The following is a 20,234-nucleotide window of genomic DNA, read 5'->3' as shown; positions in this document are numbered from 1 at the left end:
GATCAAATCAGTGCTACAAAATCTTTTCCCCAAGGAAAGACTTAGCTAAGAGATACAAAGGGCTCCGATTAACTTGCCCCATCCCTGGTACTCAGGGCCTTGCCTTTTGGCTCCTCTTGCAAATCCTTAGAAGGATTTTCTCCCCTGTGAACATGGAGACCAGAGCCTTAAAACCTGTGGATTTGCTCACCAAGCAACCTCACTGCTTCATGGCACCTGTATGGTGTCTGGTGTGATTTTGTCCCTGATACATTTACTCAAGAGTTTCCAATTCATTCAAAAGTGGGAAGTGCTAACAAAGGACACAGACCATCCCCAGTGGAGGGCAGATTAGTTAACAGTCCAGATGAGAGAACAAAGTAGTCATCTCATTTTTCTTGAGTTGGTCCTCTATGGCTTTACTTAATTTAGGTGTCTTATAATTTAGCAAAAAAAAAAAAAAAAAAAAGCCAACTCCTCCTCATATATTAAAATATAAAATACACTCTACAAACAAATGATGACAAATGTTGCCTACTTGTGTGTGTTTATGTATATATATATATATATATATGTACGTACATATATGCATGTATATATGTATATGTATGCATGAATATGTATTGTGTAGTATCTATGTATATATGTGTATATGTGTATTATGTATTATATGTGAATTATGTGTACATCATGTGTATGCATAATGCTTTTACTTTTGTTCTCCTCTATTATATGTCATGATGATATATTCATTGGCTAAACTAAGCTTACCTAATAACTTTATGCCATATGTCTCTATTTCTCTTGAACTAATTGAAGGTAACACATGCTAGCAAGGCCTCGGACTATCTACCCAATACAAAACTACAGTGATTTATTAATCCAAGTAAAAAAAATACTTTCAACCTTCCCCAGACCTTTTTCAAAGTGTCTGGTTTAGTAGGGCTGGGCTGGAATCTAAGAACTTTCAAGTCTAACTAACCTTCTCAGGTGAGCTGATACTGTTCATAGAGAGCAGTGGTTCTCAACATTCTGAAAGCTGTGACCCTTTAATACAGTTCCTCGTGTTGTGGTGACCACCAGTACAAAATTATTTTGTTGCTACCTCAAAACTGTAATTTTGCTACTGTTATGAATCATAAAGTAAATATCTGATATGGAAGGCATCTGATATGGGAATCGCCACAGGGATCTCGACCCACCGGTTGAGAAACACTAGTGTAGTGGCAATAACATTCTTGGACAAGATAATAAAGGGAGAGAGAGGGGCCACTCTCCCTTTTCTTTGGGCAGATTCCTTAGAGAACTAATAATTGTGGTTGCTTTCTTTGACTCTTTGAAGTGTGTGTAAACCCTTTTAACAGAGAAGAAAGCCTCTTTGCCAATTTATAACCAAGATGTTTCCTCAAGACCAAGGAGCTGTCTCTTTGTAATGTACTCATCAAGGAGCAGGCAGGGCACCAGGTCCCACTTTGCTGGGAAGATGGGATCCTAGCTTCAGTGCACACCTGGAGTCATACAGCAAACCATCCATCTGCCATGAAGATGTGAGAGCCACGGCTTCCCTTCAGATAAAGGCAATTATCAGGCACAGATGGTCACCCTGATTTCCAAGCAAACTTGGGATGAACTGTATAGAACACATGGTGCTGTCAAGTGCTCTTCTTACTTGAGGACTAGTTACAGCTTCTCCTGAGCACATGTATGCCATAGGTCACACCTGCTTGCTTGGCTTTAAAACACTGCGAGAGTTTTTGGTTTTGTTTTGTTTTTCCTGTCTTTGCCATATGACATTCTGCTTAATGCTCACTCAATAATAAAGCTATCATATTCTCTTCTACTCCTATTAAATGGATGTTCTCAGTTGGCAGGACATCTTGTTCCTTTAATCAATCTCTCTGCTCTCTGTCTGTCTGTGTGTGTGTGTGTGTGTGTGTGTGTGTGTGTGTGTGTGTGTCTGTTTCTGTCTCTGTCTCTCTATCTCTGTGTGTGTGTGTGTTCCAAATACCCTGTTTTGGATACTTACTCTGTGTGATTTTAAAATATTTTAATATGTTATGCAACTAAAATATGCTGTGTTTCCTCAAGACCAAGGAGCTTGAGGAAACATACTTCCACCTATGAGAAAGTGCACAGCAGTCTGAGGTCACCCGTATCTTATATGAACCTCTCTTGCACACTACCACCCTCTTCTGATCATTGTGAGGGACAAAGTGACTGGAAGTTGGAGGTTCTATAGGGATTAAAATGGTTAGCTTTGTGATGAGATCATGGTTCTTTGCTCTGGCATTCTCCAAGTGAGTGTAGAAGTATAAGAAGTACTTTGGGGAGTCAAGTTATCACAACAGAGATCTTTCTGACCCACCAACTTGTCGTTCAGTGGTTTCTCTCCCAAATGCATCAAGCAGTGTGAACCTTTTGTTCTGTACCAATGTATCAATAATAGTGCTTATTGCATGAAATCTTCCATCATCCCTGAATGTAAATAAGGTCATGCTGACAAAACTCAGGAATAATAATAATAAAAAAAGAGGCTATAAGAACCTCAACTCTTACATTAAAATTCAGCAGGTGTACTGAGAAAATCCCTCAGTGGTTAAAGCACTTACTGTATAAGTGTGAAGTGTATAAGAGTTCAGGTCCCCATTTAAATGCTGAGTAGACCAGGCAGCCTGCCTGTAGTTTTAGTCTCAGAGGGCAGAGAAAAGGGACCCCTAGAACAAACTAGCTAAGATGACTAACTACATCAGTAACTCTAGGTTTGGTTGAAACACCCTACCATCTATTAAAGATGATGTCCCACATCAACCGAGAGCTTCTCCTACTGTGCACATGCACGAATGCACACATAAACATATAAACATACACATGTAAAGTTACATACATGCACAACACAACTTATATACATATACATATATATGAGGGGGCGGGTCACAGGTAGGACACCTGGACTAAACCTCACTACCAAGTGTGCCACTAACGGCACAAAAAAAACCTCCAAGTTCTTCAGTGCTGTGGAAGGAGCAAGCACCAGACACAAACAGCTGAGAACATTGATTTTTGAATCCAACAGAGCTGCCTTTGAACCCAGGTGCAACCATTAAGTGAAAATGTGAACTTGGTCTGGATACTTAGCCTACCTGAAGTTTCTTGAAGGAAACTTTCCTAAAAGGCTGAAAATTGAGCTAAAAATAAACAAGCTAATTCTTCAATAAAAAGGATCTACTTGGTGTCTGTCCTTCTAGGTGGTTCTGCTTAGCCTTGTGCTTTCCGTACAGCACGCCACACTTATCCGTAGGAAGAAACGAAGAGAGAGGAGGAAACCGAAGAGAAATAATTTCACAAATTATAAGGCAACCAAGAGCCAACAAAAGCCAGCCTGGCAAGACACAGATTCATTGATTTGTCTCTTTTAAAACTCCAAGCTCTGAGTCCACCACTCAGCCACAGCTAAAAAAAACTTAAAAAAAAAAAAAAAAGATTCCAGTTGCAGCCCATTGATATCAAGGAAATGTATTGCTTTCAACTCAATTTATCATTCCATGGTTCAAATCAACATCACTACAGCATGTTTCAAATTAATTAAAAGACATTCCTTTCCATCCAAAGTATAATCAAGGCAATTTACTTACAAACATAATCAAGAAATTATGTAAAGGAAGATTAACCATATGAAAATTTTTTCATGAGTGAAGTTAATTGATTTTCTTATCTTTTTTTTTTCTTCCAGGTTTAAACACAGACTCTAAAAGACTGAATTTTCCAAAATAATCTCAACTCAGCAGCATTTCAGAATACTTTTTAAAAAGGAGATCATGATTTCCACCCTAAGAGCTCCCAGGCTCTGGGGCTCTGGGATGCTTAGGTAGGGAATTTGTTGTGAGGATGTCAAAACCTGTTCAGATTTCCCAAAACCCTTGGCCAGAGCTCCTAAAGGCTAGAAATCGCGTGGTGGGGGATGGGGGGGCGCTATGATGACATATTCTTTCTTTCTTTCTTTCTTTCTTTCTTTCTTTCTTTCTTTCTTTCTTTCTTTCTTTCTTTCTTTTTCTTTCTTTCAGGGCTTAGAGCTTGTATTTTAACAGTCCAAGGGGTTGTTAGTTGATCTGAACATGGGAGAGTAGGAAGAAAAGCGTCTGTCCAGGTATGTTCACCTCCAGCTGCCTTACAGAAAAGCAAATGCTTGCTTGCAACAGTCACCTTCTAGAGAATTGGTGCCCTCTGCTGGGAGGCAGGGAGCCTCGGGCAGACAATGAACTTGAAAACAGATAACTCAAAGGCTTCCATGGTCCTAGATCTCTACTCTAGCACATCCATGCACCAATCATTTCTTCCCGAATCGCGTCAGGAAAGCTCTTTTTTTTTTTTTTTTTTTTTTTTTTTTTTTTTTTTTTTTTGCTTTTTCGAGACAGGGTTTCTCTGTGTAGCCCACTCACTTTGTAGACCAGGCTGGCCTCGAACTCAGAAATCTGCCTGCCTCTGCCTCCGGAGTGCTGGGATTAAAGGCGTGCGCCACCACTGCCCCGCAGGAAAGCTCATTCTTAAAAGGAAGCACTGAAAGCAACTTAGGGTCCAGTGAGCAGTGGCCTTTACCCAATAATTACATGGTTGTGAATTCTTTACCCCATACCACCGCAGTTTCCAAACTTACCAATCAACTGGTGCTTAATAATACTTTTTCTCTGTAAAATGAATGTAAAATGTTTAATTAAGCCCTAATCAGCGCAAGACCACCCACCTAACTACAATAAACTTGTACAGTCCCAGCCAGATACCAGGGAAGCATAGTTTGGAATAAAGATATTGGGGTTGGCTTCCCAGCTCTACCATCTTCCAGATGTATCAGTTCAAGCAAGTCATACATTTTTCCTTCTCATCTGTCAGACTGGAATGAGGATAGAATGTGCCCTATGGAGTTGGGTGAACTAAATGCATAAATCTAAGAATTTATAATAGCCATGGTAAATGTTAAGTTATACTAGCTCTGATTTTCAACAACTGTCATTCTGGAAATAATTCCAGGAAATGTCCCAAGAAAATAGTGTCTCTGGATATGTCTGAGGGAAGGACTTTACTTTGACAGCTTTTAATTCACCTTATTTTTAAGTTAATTTTTATTTTAAGATTATAATTTAATTACATTTCTTCACTCCGTTTTCTCCCTCCAAACCCTTCCCTATAATCCCCTCACTCGCCTTCAGATTAATGGCCTCTTTTTTTTTATCTAATTGTTATTGCATGCATATATACATATAGATATATATTCCTAAATATAGCATGCTCAGTCCATACACTTTTCCTTGTGTGTAAGTTTTCAGGGCACTACACAATCAATTGGTGTGCTCTTCCCTGAGGAGGACCCCTGTTCCTGCTCCCAGCATTCCTTCATGACCTATAGTTCTTGTGTAGGACTGAGGCCATGTGGCCTTTTCCTCATCCAGTTTGGCATGTCACATTGGTGAGACCTTACTAGAAGCAAACACCCTGGTCCTCTGGCTCTTATAATCTTTTCCACTTCCCCTCTCCAGCAATGTTCCCTGAAACTTAGGATCGATCAGGTGTTTTGGAGATGTATCTGTAGGGACTGGGTTCCACAACTCGCCCTTTTGATTGATTGTGGGATTTTGTAGTGATCTCAGTCTATCTCAGAGAGAAGTTTCCTTGCTCACTATCTTCCCCTCACTTCATTCCTCACCACTGTTAGAAGTGAGATCTTTCTGTACTAGGTAAGTTGAAAGGAAATAGTGCTGGTCATTTAAGCCCTCCATCTTTACATGCCTTCTCAGTTATCAGCTATCACAAGGACGTATATATTGTTTCTGTGTGCTTCATTTCACTTGGAAACTCAAAATAAGCGAGCTGATTCTGTAGAAGCCAGGCACTTTGGAGAAGGAGGTAATGGCATGGCAAGAGGAGTCAACTGATTCCTTTGGGTCTCTGGGTCCTGGAGCATCTGCTCCCAGCTGGTGACACTGTTTGGGGAATAATGGAAACTTTAGGACATTGGCCTACCTGGAGGAAGGGAGAAAGTTGTATCCACCTCCAATTCTTCTAGTTCTTTGCTTCTTTCTCCATCCTGTGAGAAGCTGCCACCTCAAGCTCTTGATGCTACCAATGGAACATGCTAGCACCCATGCCTGTACGACTACGACACACAGAAGCCTCTGGGCCAAAGTCTAAACTGAGCTTCTCTCAACTAACTTGTTCCTATCAGGGATTTTAGTCACAGTGATGAGAAAAGTTACCAAAACATCTGTGATCTAGCCATAAGGGCAAAAGTCTGAAAATGGCAGAGCCCTCATCTCTCCTACTCATTCATGACACACACGCATAACACTAGAGAAGGTGGCAGACCCCAGCTATGCAAGCCTCTTACCAGCTCCCACGTACTGTGACACTGATTCTCAGACTGACTCTGAGGACACACACACCCTTCTTTGACAGGTGTCAACACTGGCTTAGCATCCTCAGAATGTATTTCTTGATTTTTAAAGCAGATAATGCTTATTTTTTATGCTTTTTGAGAATTAAATATGTGCCTCCCCTAGAATAGGACCTGATATGATTAAGACTCTATTACCTTTATTTACAATTACAAAAAAATTAAAAGATGGGTTTAGACTGGGACTGTAGTTCAATGGTAGGTCACTTGCTCTGCATCATAGTAAAAAAAAAAAAGTCATTGACCCCACTCCCCGCCCCAAAATAAAAGCAGGTGTCTCAGTTTCTCCTGAAACAGTGAATCAGAACCCACAAGTCACCACAGATGATTCTGCATACAGCAGCTTAAGAAACTATGATAGTCAGAACTCATTTGACCACTTTGGTTAAAACACATCCAAATGACCCCAGGAAAAGAAAGAGGAGTTTGATGACTTGAGACCAGTGAGTCTTAATCCAAGTCAGCTTTGTCCCTCAAGCATGCTGTCAATTTCTGGAGCATCCTGGTTGTCACAATATGGAAAGGGTCCTACAAGGACCTGGTAGTATAAATCAACATGGATGATCAAAGTCCCACATGACATGGGAAAGCCTCCTGATAGAACTGCCCAGTTCCTAACATCCTTAGAGCTGATGTTGAGAAACCCTGATAAGACAAACCAGCACTTCACAGATCCATGTGCATAGGACTCACCTGGGAGGACTTGTCAAAGTGCATACTGTGACTCCACCTAGCTAGAGTGAGACCTAAAAGTTGGATTTTCTAACCTACATCATTGGGGAGCTGATTAGAACAAATCCCATACCTTACCTGAGACCCGCTGAGTCAGAATCTGTATTATTCTAACGCCTCACTATTGCTGCTCCTGGAAAAGCCTGCTAGGCTTTTAGATAATCCACACAAGAGAAATCTGGGTTTCACAATAAAATTAGACAAAGGTTAAGACTGGCTATTGTGCTCCAAGCAGTGTTCATTTTCATTTAAAGATGCCGGGAACCTGGAGGCATTCAGCAGCTGCATCTCTGGGTTGAATATTCTTATATCCAAAGTATGTCTTAATATTATTTAGCCAAAGCCAGCAAAATCTCAGCATATTCTGAGACGTGGACGAAAGGATGGAAATAGGAGATATGGAGAAGGGAGGACTGAAGAGAGACACAATGGGAGAAGGAGGAGGAGAAAGAGGAGCTGGTAGGGAGGGGAAGTTGGGGAATGTTTTAAGCTGGGTTAATCATAAAGAGCTTCACCACAGAACTTCTCAGAAACTTTTCACCTTTTAATATGTATTTAGAAATTCCAAAAGGAGGTATTTTCAATATTTGACTACAGAAGCTTGCGGTATATCTGAGGGCCTTAACACTCTGAGGGATTTCCCTTTAACAATGAAGCTCTGCCTCACCGTTCTATCCACTGGAGCTGTGAGGACACTGTCCAATGACATCTCCCATAACTGTCACCTCACTGATTCCAGTGTCCTTTGGGAACCAGAAGAGGCATTGATAAATAAAAAAAGCAATTAACATTGTTATCACTTAGCACACATGAAAATGTTTATTGTCCCATGTTCTCTCATTCTTACAACAGTCCTACAAGGTAGGAGTCTGCCCAGTTCACATCTTAGAAAACTGAGGCAGCAAGGAGATTCTGGCTGCAAGCCACAGACCTAAGTCCTTGCACGGAGACTTCTCTGAGGCTTGCAGATAAGAAAGCAAGAACCAGAGACCAGATCCAAATTCTGACCATTCTCCCAGAAACAAGACTTCTTTACAGAAGGTAACCTGGCCTCTATCTGTCTCAGTTGCTAACTTACTTCTCTGTCTTCTGTTCTCCATGTCCCTTAGTGCTATTCACTTTCATAAGGACAGAAATCTCCTTTATTTCCACAAATGAACTCCCAGGACAGAGCATTGTCTGTCTCAGGCAGGGAGGAGGCATGGAGATCTGGGTGCTCACAGATAAGCATTGGGGGAGCCCAGAATGTTAAGCACACAGGGTTGTTCCTTCAAGGAAAGGGAATGTGGTGCCTGTTATCCATGCAGAAGACTGGAACAGACATGCTTTCTAGCCTGGTGGCCTTTGCTCTGTGTGGCCAAGGAGTTTGGCACTGGACCCTCCTCCAAACCCTTACCATCAGTTTGTTTTTCTCTATCAATCTATAGAACCTATGTTTTTAGACTTTACAAAAAAGAGTTTCACTATAGTCACATCTGATCTGCATCTAGCTTATTTCGTTCCTCAGGACTTATGAATGCTTTGCAGTGTTTGTAGGACTGAGTTAGCTATCTCCATAATAGTTTTTACCAAATTGTTCTGTGCTTAAATGTTGCCTATACAAACCAGGGTCAGACTCTCAAAGTTTGAAGCAATACCAGCTACTGAGCCATGTTGAGCTGACAACCTTCTGGCCTTCCATAGCTCCTCTCTCTACAGCCTGTTGAGACCAGAGATGCCCACCCCAACCCCATCCCTACCCCCCACACCCTCCCACTCCAATCCCCCCACCCCACTCCTCATCCTACCCCACCCCCACTTGTGGCTTCGGCTTCATAGCTATCGCTTCCCTGGCAACATCACCATTTCAATGCCCTGTGTAAAATGAAGCCCATCCAGCAGTTTAGGGCACTGGTGAGCCAGCCAACCTCACCAGAGGGGACAGGGATCCTCAAGTCAGCAACAATGTAACTGTGGCCTCCCTTCAGGTAGTCTCCCTCCTCGCCTGATCCTTGCATTTGTTACCCAATACTCGCCATTATGGAGGTCATCTGCCTACAGCAGTCCACTATTAAGAATTTGTTTTATGCCATATATGCACAGCATGTATAGCTCTCAAAAAACTGGGAAGCAATCCTCCACCCTGCTGTGAGTAACAGAGTTTACAGAGCTTATATTTCATACCCAATCGTTCAATTAATATGTCTTGAATTTCAACTAACCCTGCCTGACCTGCAAACTCATCCTTTCAGATAGCCTCAGTAACCCTCAAACTCTCACAGTCTTATTGAACACGGATGGAGAGCATGGAGATTGGTGATGCCTGCTTCTTGATTTCCTCATGAAACGCATCACACAAAGCTTTCGTGGTGAATATTCCAGACCAATGGCAGATGCTGCTGCAGCATGCAACTGTATCTCCACCCCAAATTTTCAACCGAACAAGATTTTGGATTTTTGGTTTCTGTAAAAACACGATGCTCAAAACAAGCTTTGCCAGCTCCAGTTTTGAAGCGATGTGGGTTTGTGAAGTCAGCCGATCACACTGCAGCACTTGTAAATGAACATGAGAGACCACTGCCCGGCTGTTTTACAATGGAAAAGTCATCCATCCGCAAATACATTAGCCTAGGCTTCTGGACTACAGAGCTTCGAGTCACTACGTATACCTTTAGGATCCCAGTTACTTCATCTCTAAAATGAAACCATGGAGCTAAACAGTTTCAAAAGCCAAGTCGAATAGTTTTTTGAGAAATGCAATCTCAAATCATACAGTAGAAGCAGCTTGTAAAATGTTCCTTGGGAGAGACATGGATCTAACCAGACCTGTTTACATGCAACGTTCCATTGTTTATTAAGATCAACACCGGTATCCTTTCTCACAATGAAGCTACAGGATTCCTTCACTTCCCCTCTCCCTCTCCCTTCTCCTCCCCTCCCTTCCCCTCTCCTCTCCTCTCCTCCCCTCCCCCCCCCTCCTCCCCTCCCCTCCTCCCCCTCTTCTTCCTTCCCCTCTCCTCCTCCTCCTCCTCCTCCTCCTTCTTCTTCTTCTTCTTCTTCTTCTTCCACTCGCTCGCTTGCTCGCTTGCTCTGTCTCTTCTCTCTCATATGTGTGCGTGTACACAAGCATTACATTTAACTTGTACATGCTGCTGTGTAGCAGCCAGAAATGAACACTCATTTGTCTACCTTGCCTTTTGACACAGGGTCTCTCTCTCTCTCAAGAGCCAAGAGCATACCTATTAGACCTGGCCTACTAGTGAGCACCAGGAATCTGCCTGTCTCTGCTCTCTGAAGATGGGATTAGACGCATGCCACCGCACTCAGTATTAATATGGGTGCGGCAGATCAAACTCAGTGCTTTTGCTGGCATAACAGGTAAAGTATTGGCTGAGCCAGCTCCTGAGACTCTTCTTTCCACGTTCCTGAACTCCACAGCTGTTAAACACATTAGAGGAGCCTAGACTCTCACCCACTTGTGCTGGAACAAGCCAAAGAAGGAAAGGGCAGAACACAAATGCTACTTCCCCAAACGCCCTCATCCTGTCGATAGGATGTCACCACGGTGACTTAGAAAGGCAGTAGTGAGGTTTGTTTGCCTCGACTGTGCTCCTTAAACTGCCTAGGGGGAAAATGAAGTGTTGGTCTGTCTTGTTTTTAATTTATAGTCTGTCTTACTTAGAGTTTCTATGTCTGTGATAAAATACCATGACCAAAAGCAACTTGGGAAGGAAAGTGTCTGTATCAGTTTACAACTCTCAGGTCACAGGCCATGACTGAGAGTAGTCAGGGCAGGAACCTGGAGGCAGGAACTGAAGCAGAGGCCATGGAGGAGTGCTGCTCACTGCCTTGCTGCTTGTGAGTGACTGCTTTCTTACACCATCCATGACGGCCTGTCCTTGGGGGCACCACTCATAGTAAGCTGGGCCTCCCCACATCATCCTCAGTCAAGAAACTGTTCCAATGACTTGCTTCCAGGCTAATCCTATGGAAGCATTTTTCAAGTAAGAATCCTTCTTCTCCATGAGTTTCTATCAAGTCGCTATAAAAACCAGACAGCACGCCATCCATCTCAGATTGACATTTTATTGAGTAAAAAGAAAATGATCAGGAAAATAAAATGCTATTTGCATATTACACAGATTTCCAAATGCTTATTCAACATTTTTTAACTTCTCTTGTGGGTGTCAGTAATGAATTGTTCGTTATAAATAGTTCACAGAGCCAATCACACAGGACTGTGGACCCCATCAAGGATGATTATGCAAATCATTATTCTATCAATTCCAGGCACTTAATGGCCAGCTTCTGTGTCTATAACACGCACTGATGCTATTCAGACAACTAGCTTAAATGTTTTTTCAATATTTCAAGTTTCACCATGAAGGTTAAGAGAGAAGCCTACTATAGATAAAACCTAAGCCTAACTCAGCCTCAACTTCTCTTGTCTATTTTCTCTCCCCATAGCCAGCCAAACTCAGCTGTTTCCTCAGAACAAGCCCTGAATCGTCCATTTCTCTTGACCTGCACTATAACACTCAAGTCACTCCTCTATCACCTCACACCAGGGTGACTGCAGTGCCTACCTCTAAGTGTCTCCCAGCTTCCTCCCCAGATGCCATCTCAACCCCATCAAGTAGAGTTGATCTCTTCAAACAGAAAGTGTTTAACCACAATGAACACAATGCCTTGGTAAATACAACACCTTGCCATGGCCAATCTCATTCCAAACTACATTTTTATCCTTCCCATAGCTACACAGATCTTCCCTTGCCCATTAAGTTTGCTCCCATTTTAGGGTACCTAATCTATTGCCTTAGCCAGGAACACTATAGGTCTCAGCATAACTGTAACACCTTTAATGGGGCTTTCCACTTCTACCCAAAACGTTTCTTTCCCTTCACTGAGATTTCTGTCATTGCTTGGCTCACTGCCTGAGTGACAAAACCTTCCATGCCATTAGAATCCAACAAACATTTACACTCCATAAGGAAAACTTCCAGTAATCCAGGAGTCTTTACTTGGTTGCTTCCTAATAATATGAAAAAAAAAAAAAACTAATTTTCCCAAAAGAAAAGAGTCCAAATAAAAAATGCTGAGGATTTCTTTGCTGACTTACTTGAGATCTAATTATGTGAAGAATTTTGATGAAAAGAAGGAAAAATATTACGGTGCATAATGGTGCTAATGTGCAAGTTTTTATTGTTTACCGTCTCCTTCCTAGGGCTTTATTAATGAGCCAACTATCTCGTATTGGATAATGTATTACAATGAGTTCCATTTGGTTGCAGGTCAAGATAAAATAGCACAGTGTAATTTAAACAAAATGATGTTTGCTTGGTGAATGGCAGACTCATTTAATACTTGCTTCTTTCCTCTGCACTTTAGCTCTGCTCTCTCCAGCCCCCCTCCCTTCCAGATCTGGGGAGGAGGTAGACAAGCCAGCTGCTCCTCAATCTAATTTGGCCTCTGAGCAGAACAAGAATCAAGGTGGCCCCTCAAATGGCCACATATCACAAAGGCCAGCCACCTTGCCTGGCTGCCTTTGAACCTAGTGGGAGTTTGACAGCCATGTGTGAATTTCTGAAAAGCAAGGCAAGTCTTCACCACCTGGTCACTTCTCAGAAGCAACTCTGAGGCCCATGGCGCAGGAATAATCCCAGAGAGGCAGCATCCCCTCCAACAGCCAACCTTCAAAGGATGGGTAGTGCCCTACACCCACCTGTGTTAACCGTCAGCTGCCCACAAGGGAGTGAGTGCTGGGAATGCCCCTGTTATCTACAGCTTTCATCTCTGTGGTACAGAGACGCTGCTTTGGTGGGCTGTAAAGATGGGTTTCTAGGGTGCCTTCGCTTTTGATGCCACTTCACCATCACAATGAATGTGTGCCATCTGTGGAGCAGAAGTGCACCTGACAGGAGAGCTGGACCAGGCAGGGAGTCCATGTGCAGGCATCCTCAGTGAGGCGTGTGCTCAAAACCATCCAGCTTGCTCCAAAGGAATATTGAGTTCAAGTTCTAGAAAATACAAAGAATGCTTATTTATTTACCTGTTCTCTCAGCTATAAAAAGTACATATTGTGAGCCAATGAACCAAGTTAATATGGTACCAAGTTACCACTGGGTCTCCAAGCTATGACTCTGAGCACTTGGATCAGGGCCAAAAGGTGACTATGTGTGGTGCAATCATTTGTTCATTTATTTTTTCCTCCCACATCTCATTTTAACGTGATTTTGGAGATGTGGTAAATACTCAGCCATACTACACTTTCTACCTTCATCAATTACTGTTTTTTTTTTAATGTTGTGATTTTGCCACCTATTTGAAGAAGATGAACATGTGAGCAGAATTTCTGAGACCTTTACTGCATCTCTTCTTCCCTCATGATGCCACTGAGCAGTTTGTTATTTGATATACAGCATATTAGAGCTTAATTACAGAACAATGCAAAGTGATCACTTTGGGTGCCATCTGTGTAAAACTCCTTGTGATTCTCTCAAATTGAGGACAACTAAATAAGATATAGTAGACTCATTTAGGCTGACAAATTCAGAAGCCATTATGTTAGTGAAAACACTCTTGAAAAGCAAATGCTATGAACAGCGCTCCATGCCGTCCCCGACATCTAGGGCCCCCACATGCCCGACTTGTTTATGAATTCAGAAGCATCTCAAGTCCGTCAAACCCTCATCTGCAACTTGCATGTGTTCTTCATTTTGTCCTCAGTTAAAACCCTTCTCCTGAGTTCTGTGCACCTGCACAAGAGCCACCAGGTGTTCAGCTGTTTAAATGCAAAACAGCAACCAACACACATTTCTATGTGGGACACACTTGATAGATGGGGGGAAGCAGAAGCTGGTTCTGCAGGCAAAGGCCCCAGCCAGAACAAGAGAAAGGAAATAAAGCGGAATGAAAGCAAATGCTTCGGGTTTTTCCCCGAGAAAGGTCAACAAATTTCAGAAAAACAAAAAGCAACAAAGCTTACCAACATGTGAAAACAAGTTGGATTTGCCACAGAACTCTAGATACTGACATAGTTTGTATATGTGCATATACAGAAATGCTGAATGATCAGAGCGCCCTAGCTAGTGCATCAACACAGATGATAACAAAATCAAAATATTTAACAAAAGACAAAGAACACTGTGGAAGAACAAAAAGCCTCTTCAGTTACCAGTAGCTGATCATCTCCCACTCTCTTTAAAGCACTTAGTAAAACATGTTTGCAAAGACATCTGATACTGTGGTTTTGTTTTGTTTTGTTTTGTTTTTTTTAAGTCCTAATCTGTGAGTGATTCAAGTTCTTTGCAGGACTTCCCATCCTTGGAGAAAAGATGGTGAAGATGAGAATAATTAGTGGATTTTTCCTTCTGTGTGGTTGTTAAACACCCTAATTACTTCAAGCACCATTCCTACCACTTTCACATAAGCCATCCTTTGAAAACACTTTTCAATCGAAACAAAAATTGATGCTAATTTCTTTCCAAGATTATAGCCAGTATTAACACAACTTGGAGAGCCATTGGATTTATGTTTTTGTTTGTTTGTTTGTTGTGTTTGTTTTTTTGAGACAGGGTTTCTCTGTGTAGCCCTGGCTGTCCTGGAACTCACTCTGTAGACCAGGCTGGCCTTGAACTCAGAAATCCGGCTGCCTCTGCCTCCCAAGTGCTGGGATTAAAGGCGTGTGCCACCACTGCCTGGCCTGGATTTACGTTTTTAAATCTTAACAGGGATGTCAATATCCTGACAGCACACAATGGAGATAATCTACCACACCCAAAGTGGAACCAGCCAGAAACTCTTTACAGTGACTACACACTTTTATAGACATAAAAAGTACTATAATTATATATCATGTACCATAACTTTTATTACTGGCTTGCCATTATTTTAGTACTAAAATGCCATCCTGTATTCCTTCATGCAAAATTTCCTTACATTAGAATTACAGTGCTGGACTTTTATTTTTCCCTCTTTTGTGCTGAAGAGAATAGCTTTTTCTGATTGTTATCTCAATAAATCAACATGTTGGTGAGGCCTGTGAGCACATTTTTCATTAGTTTCTTTGTCATAAATTCAATGGATTAATAAATCATGACATTATTTCTTTCTAGCATAAAATTTAACAAAGGAACCAGACACGAGACACACACTGGTTGAATGAATAGTTTGTGTGCTCCAGTTTCGCAGCACTCCTCCTGGTTGTTAGAGGCTAATGAAGTCAACAATTAGAAACGTAATGCTCAAGAGACAATGTTCACCCGGGATGGAAAAGAATGAGATTTGTTTGAGCCCTGCTTGGGGGTGGAGGGACAAAGTGTATCTAACAATGACTATCAAATAAAATGCAAGTAGCAAGTGTCTCAAAATCACACCAACGATGATAAAATTACACCTGCCTGAGGGAATCAGAAAGACAGCATGCATGGAGCACATGGCCCTTAATATTCGTTTAAAGGGTAATAGAAATTCTCTGGGTAGAAATGAGTGGTAGCTATCCAGACAGAAACAATAAGAGCAAATACATACAGGCAGAAGAAAATGCACAGTGCCAAGTGTGGCCAGTTTTGCTTCTATCCCGGGTCCATGAGAAAACATCCTGAAACGCTATATTGAGACAACCTTAGTAAGTCAATAGTCAATGGGTAGCAGGTAGGAGTTTTAAATTGACTGCACCATGAAAATTAACAGGATATCAATGCATACAAGTTGGGATTGGGAAAATAAGGGCAAAGGATTAGAAAATACACATTCGATAGAAAGTAAGTAAGTGAAGGTAAAAACAGGAGTAATAGCAGAGAGAAGGCAGAGTGGTTAAAACCGTAAAATAATGGAGGGGCTCGGAAGATGACTCAGCAAGTCAGAGGAACTTCTGCAAGTCTAAGACCCAAGCTCAAATCCCCAGCACCCATGTGAAAAATGCCAGGCATGGCTGAATACTCCCAGAAGCTGAGAGTTGGAGGGAAGGGGGCCCATGGAACCTGAGAACTCCATGGTCAGCCTGCCTTAGGAGTAAACAGCTAGCTTTTGGTTCAGTGAGAGACCCTGTCTTCAAGGCAGTAATGTGGAGAGCTATGAGAGATGTCCACCTCAAATCATACACTTGTGGGCTTGTATGCCTGTATCATACACACACACACACACACACACACCCCAAGCACATACTTCTATTATAATAGTAATAATAATTAATAAAGAAATTAGACTCTATGCATGCCTCTCAAGTTAAAAACTCTTATGAGCATTAATATTTGTGAACTAATCCTCAAAGCACCCTGCTTCAGACAGCACATTGCAATCATCTTCTTACGTCAATCTTTAAGCTTTCTTTCCTACCCCCTTCCTCAGGCAGCAGTTTATACTCCTGGAGTGTAGAATATTAGTGACTTCTTTATTACTTATAAACTGTCCATAAGTGGGATTTTTTTTACCTTTTATTTATGTCATATGCATGTGCCTGTGTGTCTGCACATAGTGGCCGTGGAAGCTAGAAGGTGGCACTGGACATCCTGGAACTAGAGTTACAGGCAGAAATAAGCAGCCATGTGGGGCTAGGAATCAAAAGCAAGGGCAGCCAGTGCTCTTAACACCTGAGCCATCTCTCCAGCTCCAAGTGGTGACTTTAATACAAGAACTCATAAGAAAGAGTCAAAACAGAAATTGAGAAATGATTAAAGTTCCCCCAAAAGGTCACAGTGACAGAAAGAACTGGCATGCTGGACATGAGACAGTCACACCGTTACCACTCCAGGAAGCAGCACAGTACCTGAGCCTTGAATATAAATGATGTTCAATAAATATCTCGGCAAAATCTGTGGCAGACACTCCAAATTTTTATGATAATAATCTTACACTTTTAGGCTATACAGCAACTATTCACACAATAGATACTTATACTATAGATATTTATTGAACACCTATCTTATCCTTTTCACAAAAAGATGGATAAACCATGAAAAAGACAGACTAAGTTTACCTTTCTAAAAGTCCAGTCCGAGCCCACACCCAATGTGTAACTTACATTCCAACAGGAGTCAGATAGCAAAAGAGACATGATGGTCACAAGAATGCACAGTGTTGACAGGTTGAGAACTTTAAGTAGGGTTGACAGGGAGTCTGGCAAGGCTCCTGCCACCTGGGCCCTAACTAATAAAGGATCCAGCCCCATAATGACTAGGCAGAAAGGAGACTGAAACAAAGGTGCTAAAACAGAAATAAAACTGAGTGTTTGGAGCGAGGGGGGGATAGTTACAAATTATCCAGAACACAGTAAAAATTTTAAAAAGACAGTACAAAGTAAGAGAGGCAAGTCGGAGCCTTGGTTACAAAGTCTGGTTCAGCCACTGCAAGAAGTTGGATAACTCACCTACAATGCAGAAATATGTTTTCTAAAATATTCTCAGACTATTCTATAGGACTACTCATATGGCTCAATGGTAAGACAGTTGCCACCAAGGCTGGCAACCTGACATTGATCTCCAGGCCCCATGTGGTAGGGGAGAACTGGCTCCTGCAAGTTGTCCTTTTTCATCTTCATACATAGTTGTGGTTAATCCTGTCCCCCATATCCTCTTCTCACCCACCTCCCTACTGCCCATTGTAATTTGTACTCTTCTCTCCCAAGCATTCCCCTTCTACTCGTTATGTTATGGGTATTATACTCCTCACGCTCCTCCCCACACCCCTCCCTTAGAGCCTCATTTTTCTACTTTAATAGGTCCATTTCTAGTTTCCCAGTCTCAGCTCACAGTCACTCCCATGTGAATACACATATGTCAAAAGTAAAATCGAGGATCCACACATGAAAGGAAATAATGCTCTTTATCTGTATCGAGATCACCACATTCCACACAATATCTTCCGGTTCGGTCTGTTTTCCTGCAAACTCCTTAATTTCATCTTCCTTTATTGCTGAATAAAATTTCATTGTGTCTATGTGCCACATCTTTTCTATAGTAAACATTTCCTAGGCTAGAGTCCCAGACTGAATCAAAGCAGCAGAAGGAGAAAGGCAGCTGAAGGGCAGCTTTCCTCTTTCTCTGCTCTCAACAATCATTTGTCACGCATCGCTATGTCCTTTGCACACTTTCAAACCTTAAGATCCTGCCCCTTTACTGACTCAAAACCAAGAAACATGGTTGTACAAGTATCTCATGGGAGGATATACAGTCCTTTGAATATTTTGACCAAGAAGAGTATACCTAGGTCATAGGCAGTTCCATTTTTAGTTTTGTGAAAGGCCTCCACATTGATTTCCATAGAGACTATGCTAATTTAGATTCATCAACAGTGAATAAAGATTTCTTTCCTTACATAAACACCAGTCCTTGTTGTACTAGGTTTCCTAATGGCAGCCATTCTACCTAGGATGAGACAGAATCTCACAGTAGTTTTAATTTGCATTCTAGTGATGCCTAAGAATGTGGAAAAATATTAAAAATGTGTGATTGGCCATTCATATTTTTGCTTTAAAAATCTGTACGTTTAGTTCATTAGCCCATTTTATGGACTAAAAATTTTAGGTTTGATGACAAAACTCCAGTAATGTTCTTCACAGAATAACAACAACAGAAACCCAAAACCTTCTAAAATGTATATGAGAACATGACAAAGAAAGCCAAAGTACAAAAGATGGCCAGAGATAATAACACAATACCTGACCTCAAACTACAGACATAGCCATAGTGACAGTCAGCATGGTATTGGTATAAAAAGAAAGACCAATGGGCTACAATGAAAGACACTGAAATAAACCCAGTGTACACACCAAATTTGTGATGAATGTTTCAAAAACTCTAGAATAAGAGACAATCTTGCTAAGTATTATTAAGATGGTGTCAGCAAAACTAGAATGCCCACTGTAGAACAAAATCAAATCCATGTCTCAGCCAGGCAGTGGTGGCACACACCTTTAATCCCAACACTTGGGAGGCAGAGGCAGGAGGATTTCTGAGTTCGAGGCCAGCCTGGTCTACAGAGTGAGTTCCAGGACAGCCAGGGATACACAGAAAAACCCTGTCTTGAAAAACAAAACAAAACAAAAAACAAAAACGAATCCATGTCTCTGTTTCTGCACAATGGTAAGTGGATTGAGGACCTTAGTTTAAAACCTGAAGCACTGGAAGTGTCAGAGGAAAACGCCTAAGTAAACACTTCAAGATAAACATATAAGCAAGAACTTTCTGAATAGATCCACAATACCACAACAGGAAGCCCCAAACTTTGACAAATAGGATTATGTGAAATTAAAAAGCTTGTAAACAGTAAAAGAAACTATCAGTAGAATTAACAAACAGTCTACAAGATGGGAGAAAATATCCCCCAGCTATACTTCAGACAAGGCATAGCATCTAGAATATATAAAGAACAGCAAAAATTAAACACCCAAAAACAAGGTGTTCTTTGAACAAGTGAATTTGTCATAAACCGCTGTCTTTGCTATATGCAATGTCGTTGATGGTCATAAACTACCACGTGCTGTTGGAACTCACTGAGGAGGTGACTCAGGGACAGGACCTTTGCTCTCCCTTCTGATTTCAAACCTAAGTATCTTCCAAGGTGCCTTGTCTGAGGAAGGGCTGTCCCTAACTGTGCATGACAGCAGGGTTGTCTTATTCCATGATGCCAACCAGGAGGCAGAGAAGAGAATGTCAGTGCTCAGCTGGCTTTCCCCATTCTATTCAGCCTGGGACTCCAGACACTGGATTGTGCTGCCCACATTTAAGATTTGCACTACATACTTCTTTTTTTTTAGACATTTTTTATTAGATATTTTCTTCATTTACATTTCAAATGCTACCCCCAATGTCCCCAACATCCTCCCCCGCCCCCGTCCTGCTCCCCAACTGGCAATTGAAATTAACCACCATAGGAAGCTAGGGAATTGTCACAGAGGAGACAGCACTCAAGTTTGGCCATGAATCAGTAGATTCTGAGTCAGTCAAAAAGGACATCAGAATTGGAATAGCAAGCTTTCTCCTGAGGGTCCAGAGAATGGCCTACAACGTCATATCTTCAGTTTTAAATTAGTGAGCTTATAGTGAGAATATAGCAAGTCAAAGAATAAATATCTAATCATATCTCGATAGCAAAACACACCAAA

This window comes from Mus caroli, unplaced genomic scaffold, assembly GCF_978045245.1.
Source record: "Mus caroli unplaced genomic scaffold, Mus_caroli_1 scaffold_2, whole genome shotgun sequence".
In the NCBI taxonomy this organism is placed as follows: domain Eukaryota; kingdom Metazoa; phylum Chordata; class Mammalia; order Rodentia; family Muridae; genus Mus; species Mus caroli.
The sequence above is the reverse complement of the archived record's forward strand: the minus strand, read 5'-3'. Positions refer to the sequence as shown.